This window comes from Lactuca sativa, chromosome 9, assembly GCF_002870075.4.
Source record: "Lactuca sativa cultivar Salinas chromosome 9, Lsat_Salinas_v11, whole genome shotgun sequence".
In the NCBI taxonomy this organism is placed as follows: Eukaryota; Viridiplantae; Streptophyta; class Magnoliopsida; order Asterales; family Asteraceae; genus Lactuca; species Lactuca sativa.
In genome coordinates, this window is record NC_056631.2 from 182,123,716 (window position 1) to 182,131,991 (window position 8,276).

The window sequence follows — 8,276 nt, forward strand, 5'->3', positions numbered from 1 at the left end:
ACAGTGCTCTCACTGGTCCTGAAATCATCCGCGAAACCACAGAGAAAGTCATCCAGATCCGAGATCGACTGAGAAGCGTCACGAGATAGACAGAAGTGTACGCCGATAAACTACGAAAACCCTTAGAATTCTAGATTGGAAACCGTGTCCTGTTGAAGGTCTCGCCATGGAAAGACATGGTATGCTTTGGAAGCGCAGAAAAACTTAACCCGAGATACATAGGACCTTTCGAGATCCGCGTTAGGATCGATTCCGTAGCCTACAAACTCCAACTACCTTAAGAACTTAGCAACATCCATCCTGTATTCCATGTCTCTATTCTTAAGAAGTGCCTAACCGATGAAACCCTAGTAACCCTTCTTTATGAGATCGAGATCAATCAAAGTTTGAACTACATGGAAGAATCATCCGAAATCATAGATCGAGAGAATAGATGTACGGAACAAAACCGTATCCCGATTGTGAAGGTTTGTTGGAATGTCATGCGAGAACCCGAGTTCACTTGGGAGCGTGAAGATCCGATGAAACAGATGTATCCATATCTCTTTCCAAATCCTTGAGTCATATCTAAAGTTTGAATTTCGGGACGAAATTCCCTCTAATGGGGGGATAATGTGATGACCCGAAGTTTGCTCCATCGCCGTAACCCGTTTCCGTCCATAAAATTTATCTTTTTCAAATTGTTTCCGTTTAAGCTTTTAAATTAAGTTATTATTTTTGAGACTTCTATTATGACTTAATTGGTATCCAAACACGTTAGAAACTCATGAAAACATCCCAAATTATTATTTAGAAATTATTAGTTACGACCACATCAAGTTACGACAAATTAATCGGGTACGACTAAAAGCTCCGTTTAACGTCGGCATCGGGTAGAACTTCTCCGGGCCATAAACTCAACCCCTATATAATGGATTGAGTGACATTATTTTGAGGCTTTTTCTCTCTCTTAAAACACTTTCTCTCACTACTCTCTCTCTCAAAACTCGAGTTTGATCCAAAAACCCCCTTTCAAGCTTCAATTAGGTAAGTAATCTATCCTAGCTTGTTATTAAGCTTTCTTATCATGAAAATCTATGTTTGAATCACCCAAAACACTCAAGAACATGTGTTTAAAGTTTAAGAACCCTTCCAAAACCGTGAACACCCCTAAAGAGGGTTTTGAAGCCCCAAAACTCCTCCAAATCACTTCTAGTGCTTACTTAAGACCTTTGGACTTGCATGCATGAGCTTAGGACCCCAAAATCGTACCAAATAATGTATGGACATGAGTTTACGGCCCAAGAATATGCTTGGACCGTAAACCCTCATTCATGGACCATAAACACCTTTTTAAGGTGTTATATTGCCCTTAAACACCTCCATAAGCTTCCATGAGTGCATAGAACCTTATAATCCTTCAAAAAATGCACCAAATAATACACAAATGGAAAAAACTTGATTTTACGGCCCAAGAACATTCTTGGACCATAAACACTTCATCTTAGACCTTAAACTCATCCAATGGGTGTTAAAGTGCACTTAACACCTTGTATGGCTTAGAAATGGGTCTAGAACTTAGTATGCTTAACTTTCAACAACTAAAACCCATGAATCATGGACAAACATGAGTTTATGGTTGTAAACTCATGTGTTTAAGGTAGTAAACTCTCAAGAACATCTTCATAGACCGTAAACTACTTTTCCAAGGTCAATTCAAGTCCTAATCACTTCCTAAGCCATGGAATCAACCCTAGAACCTTCCTTTGTGCATTGTAATTAACCTAGGACCATCAAAACACATTAAGAATTGGTAAATAAGAGTTTACAGCCGTAAACTCCTCAAATGGTCCTTAAAATGCCCAAATTCCCTTCCTATGCCACAAAACCAAGTCTAACATCACCCTAAAGTGTTATAAGGCCATTTAGCAACCAAGAACACCCCCACCATGAGTTTACGGCCGTAAACTCACGGGGAGTGGTTCATTTCGACCGTAAATTCCTAAAGGGTTTACTCTTGAAGAGTAAACTCCATATCCAAGCCACACTCGTCCATAGATGCTACCCGGGTCACTCCAAACACATGAATTGAAGTGTTTTCGCGTTTAGAAGTGTTTACTCTTATTTAATTAATAGACCAAGGTCTAATTAGATACAAATTATGTATCTCTTCATATTACATAGGAACCTCGCGTGCTTCAAGCCCTGAACTTACATTTAGCATCCAACCGGCACATCTCTCGTCTGGTGAGTTCATACCCTACGCCTTTTTCCGTGTTTTTCAATGTTTTAAGGGGGGAATACAAGAAAATTATAAATGTTTTCAAAACCTGAAACTGATGTACTTCTATAAATATATGGCTAAGTTTTAAATATCTGTACCCTTTATGTATTATGCGGAGCGTAAGGGATGTTTACTTGAATATAAATACATGGATTTCAATTATAGTAAAGGAAACAATCAAATCAATCAAATTATTATGGGAATAATTTAGGATCATTAGTTCTCGTTTTACAAGCACATATTTATGTAAAGTAAATAGATAAACTATGTCTGATTCAGTTTATCTCTGTTTAATTTAAAGTATATTGCCAGATAATTCCATTGTATTTAACTGTTTTCACTGTATTATGTTTCAAAACGATTAGTATGTTTGATAACGTCTGAGAACACCGTGAATAATTTAATACTAGCTTGTGAGATTCGTCTTTATTAAACCCTTTGGGTTATCAGTAAATCCTTGCTGGAAGTGTAACCACAGTCTCCTGGAGGGAGAGCGTGGAATTTGTGAATATATCTATTTAGGACTGACAATCGCACACCTAAACTGCTAGCTACTATTAGGCGGGTACGCCTGGGGTGACAAATTATGGATATCGTCCGACGTCTGACAAATGTCAAGGAGGTCTAGATGTCGTATTAGCATGGTTACCAGACTCACAATACGTATTAATATAAGTTTATTCACGGATTTTATTTTCATATCTATCTTTGATCTATAGAATTTATATCTAGTACGGGATAGTATTCCCACGGTCTTTATATGTAGTACGGGATGGTATTCCCATGGTTTTATATCTAGTACGGGATGGTATTCCCATGGTCTTTATATCTAGTACGGGATGGTATTCCCATGGTTTTATATCTAGTACGGGACGGTAATCCCATGGCATTCAATCTATAGTTTTTGTGTATTAAAACTATCTTATATCTAGTACGGGATGGTATTACCATGGTTTTCAATCAATATATTTTTATGTATTAAAAATATCTACTGTTGTACTGGATGGTATTCCCAGTGGTTTTCAATATATAGTTTTATGTATTAAACTATACACTGTTGTATTTAACGGAAATTCAGAACTTTAACTAAACTACACTTTTAGGAAAATAAGGGTTTTCCTGGGATAACTGAACAGTTCTTAACTAGACCGTGTAACTAATGGATAACTAAACTTTACTTTTAAGGAAAATAAGGATTTTTCCTGGGATAACAAACTGTACATAACCGGATCGTATAATAAACGGATAACTCAACTATACTTATAAGAAAATATGGGATTTTCTTGGATAACAAACTTTTTCGGAAAACCAAAGGAAACTTGTACATTTTCAGAAAACAAACCTGTTATCAACTCACCAGCTTTATGCTGATTTTTAAACTGCTTGTATTCTTAGGTTCTCCTTAGACAGGTATCCAGCGTTCTGTTGCAGAAGACGGAGCATATGGAAGTTACGTTTTACTTTTGTTTAATCTTATGTATCTACAAAACTTGTATTACTTTCAAACAATTGTAATGAATCTATGTAATGTAATGTTTTGCGTTTACTATCCTTACTATGTACATTGGTTGCGATACTTCATGACGTCTTCCGCCCCGTAACGTTTCCGCCTTCGGTTTCGGGGTGTGACACCTGAAGTCAACAACCTACCTCTAGCTGCTCAAAACCCAAACCTGAACCCTGGTCCTGCATTTCAAGGACCCACACCTCTGTGGGCTACATACTTGAATAGGTCGAGTCAGGAGCCTGGTCAACCTATCCCCTACAATGGAGATAGAAGCTTCTAAAACCTCACTGAGGGAGGTTCTGCTGATAGGGTCCTACCGATCATGGTTCGTAGGATTTCTCGGAACACGATACTGGGTCAATCAACTATCAATCGAGTCTTAGAGATTGACGCCAACTCTAGCGTTAACACAGTCCACATTCGCCAACTAGATTCTGCTCATGAAAGGACTCTGGTCCGCAATGCAGCTCTGCGAAGAGAACTTGTTGAAACCCAAGCTGAAGTTAAGAAATTCGAGCTCAGCAAGTGAGAGCTGACAGGCGTATAAGAGACATAGAACGCCTACTGTTGGGATCAAGAACTCATGCTACATGCTAACAGTTCTCGTCGCCGATAGAATCTCATCGACTCGTCTTTTGGATATAACCTAGTTATTGTAAAAACTTTGGTCTAGTTTCCTATCCTTGTAAATCTTAGACCCGTTGGGTCTTGATCTAGTCATAGTTCTGTCAAAATTTTCCTATGTTGGTTGATGTAAGGCCTACTTCTAGGCCACTTTTTCCCAAACTTGTTACATCTGTAATTCCAGTATTATTGAAAAATATCTAATCATATGGAAATTATTATCCTAATGCTATCATCTTCATTCAAACATATTATTCATTGTGTTGTTCGACTATGGAGAGTTAGTCCATGAGTCACTCTCATTATTCATTTATTCTTATCAATGTTTCCATCTTTTTAAACGTATAGTTAAAAGATGTTGCCATGCAGAAACCCAAGGCGTAATCCTAATAACAAAACGCCGATACCACCTCAACCTCCTCAACCACCTCCTCCTTTCGATGCCACTATGTTCCAGGCAGCCTTCACAGCATCCGTAGCAGCTGCTGTGTCAGCCATCAATACTCCTGCCCCTAGTGGATCGGGAACAGGTGCACATCCTTCCAACCACGGCGAGAGCCATGGGCATCCCAGGGAATCCACTTACAAGGACTTTACAAATGCTAAACCCTGAAACTTCGATGGAACTGGTGTGGTTATGGTCTTAAGGCAATAGATTGAAAAGACAGAAGCGGTCTTTGAAATCTGCGCCTGCCCGGAGGGAAGCAAGGTCATGTTTGCTACTTGTACCTTTTCTGACAAAGCATTAACTTGGTGGAATGGCCATGTTAAGTCTCTAACTATTGTGGTGGCAAATTCTATCAGCTGGGAAAACTTGAAAGTCATGCTGATGAGAGAGTATCGTCCTCGAGGGGAAATACAAAAACTCGAACAGGAACTCTGGAGTCTACAAATGGTTGGTTCCAACATATCAACCTATATAGATTATGCGATCTGGCGATCCTATGCCCTGACATGGTTGCACTGGAGAGCAAGACAATAGAGAGATACATCTGGGGACTGTCGCCCCTGATCCAGTCAAGTGTGTTAGCATCCAGGCCTGTTACTTTCGACAGCGCCAAGGAGCTGGCACAATCTCTCATAGATCACAGGAAACACCAGAACCCAACAATCCTTGCACTCGGACCACAAAAGGACAACAACAATAACAAGAAAAAGGTGTGGAACAAGAGGAAAAGCGGGGCTTCGCAAGTATCCTCAAAGAAACAACAACTTGTGGTAATCAATGCTGCCACGGTAACCCCTGTTGTCCCTGCAAACCCCTGACCAGCAAAAACGTATGTTAGTAATCTTCCTAGGTGCACCAAATGCAACTTCCATCACCATGGACCTTGCAAAGAAATGTAGTGCTCTAACTGCAATAGGAAGGGGCATACAGCTCGTTTCTGCAAGACTCCAGCAGCGCCGACCGCCCAAGTTCCTAACGCCGGTGTGGACCAAGCTTGCTACGGTTGTGGCGAGGTAGGCCACTACAAGAGGAACTGACCTAAGGAGGGGATGGATGGCGGAGTAGGAAGAGTTATGGCCATGGGCCACGAGGAAGCAGTAGCTGATCCTACGATAGTTACTGGTACGTTTCTCCTCGATAACTCATATGCTTGCATACTTTTCGATAGTGGAGCGGAGAATAGTTTCGTAAGTCATAAATTTGCACACCTACTTAAACAAAAACCATGTGCATTAGATAATTCATTGATGGTAGAAAAGGCAAACGGGAAAACGGAAAGTACTAATTGCATATATGTAGGTTGTACTTTAACCTTAGATGGCCATACTTTCAAGATAGACCTCATGCCGGTCCCAATTAAATGTTTCGACATTATCATCGGCATGGATTGGTTGAGTCTTCTTCGTGCCGACATCTTGTGCTTTGAAAAAGCAGTTCGTCTTAACCTTCCTAACAACGAAACCTTAGTTATGTATGGCGACAAACCTAGTACGAGCGTTCGCATCATTTCGTGCATCCAAGCTCAGAAGTGCTTATGAAAGGAATATCATGCATTCCTTTCACACCTCGTCGATACGAGTCAAGAAGTAAAATACATTCAGAACATCCCCGAGGTACGCGACTTTCCCGACATCTTCCCAGAAGAACTTCCCGGATTACCACCACAACGCCAAGTCGAGTTCAGAATCGACTTAGTGCCAGGGGCTACTCCCGTAGCCAAATCTCCTTACCGTCTGGCACCGGCAGAGATGTAGGAACTTTCCAGTCAGCTTAACGAACTTCTCAAGAAGGGATTCATATGGCCAAGCTTCTCACCATAAGGAGCACCGGTCTTGTTCGTCAAGAAGAAGTATGGATCGTTTCGTATGTGCATCAACTACAGGGAACTCAACAAGCTTACCATTAAAAATCGTTATCCCTTGCCCCGCATAGACGATTTATTTGATCAACTTTAAGGAGCCAACTACTTCTCGAAGATAGATCTACGATCCGGATATCACCAACTACGAGTGTTAGAAGAGGATGTCCCCAAGACAACCTTCCGAACTCGTTATGGACACTACGAGTTTGTAGTGATGCCATTCGGATTAACTAACGTGCCCGTAGTATTCATGGATCTGATGAATAGGGTGTGTCGTCCTTACTTTGATCAGTTCGTCATCGTCTTCATCGATGACATACTCATCTACTCTCGAAGTAAGGAAGAGCATAGTCAACATCTCCGAAGAGTCTTAGAAACATTACGATCGGAGAAGCTCTATGCGAAGTTCTCTAAGTGCGAATTTTGGATCCGACGAGTCGAATTTTTGGGCCATGTGGTTAGCGAAGAGGGAATACACGTGGACCCTTCCAAAATCAAGGCCATTGAGAAATGGTGAGCACCGAATACACCTACAGAAATTCGTCAATTTCTAGGTCTCGCTGGCTACTATCGTAGGTTCATTCAGAACTTCACCCGCATAGCGAAACCTCTTACAACACTAACCCAGAAAGGCGTGGCCTTTGACTGGGAAGAGAAACAGGAAAGAGCATTCCAAACGCTCAAGCGAGCCTTATGCACTGCACCAATACTATCCCTCCCCGAAGGGATAGAAGACTTCGTTGCCTATTGCGATGCATCAAACCAAGGACTCGGATGTGTTATGATGCAGCGAGGTAAAGTCATCGCCTATGCCTCGAGACAGCTGAAGACACATGAGGTTAACTACACCACCCACGATCTTGAGCTAGGAGCAGTTGTGTTTGCTCTAAAGATCTGGAGACACTACCTGTATGGTACAAAAAGCACGATCTTTACAGACCACAAAAGCCAACAACATATATTCGACCAGAAGGAGCTCAACATGAGACAACGACGGTGGGTCGAGCTACTCAGTGATTATGAATGCGAAATTCGTTATCATCCGGGTAAAGCCAACGTAGTAGCTGACGCCCTAAGTCAGAAATAATATTCTGGTCGTAAAGTCAAATCTTTGACTCTAACTATCCATTCACACTTGTCTACGCATATTAAGGAGGCTTAGCTCGACGCTTAGAAACCTGAAAATGTGGCAAGTGAATACCTGAGGGGGGTGGATAAGAATTTGGAAGTCACGGGTGGCGGAGCCTTGTACCTCATGGATTGGATCTGGACACCGAAACACGGTAGCTTCAGAGACTTGGTCATGACCGAGGCACACCACACCCGTTATTCCGTCCACCCAGGTTCAGATAAGATGTATCTGGATCTTAGAAAGCTATACTGGTGGCCTAACATGAAAGCAGATATTGCTACCTTCGTAGGTAAATGCCTTACTTACGCTAAGGTCAAGGTCAAATACTAGAAACCCTCCGGTCTGATACAACAACGAGAGATACCGGAATGGAAGTGGGAGCGGATCACTATGGACTTCATAACCAAGTTGCCCAAGACAACGGGTGGACTTGATACCATA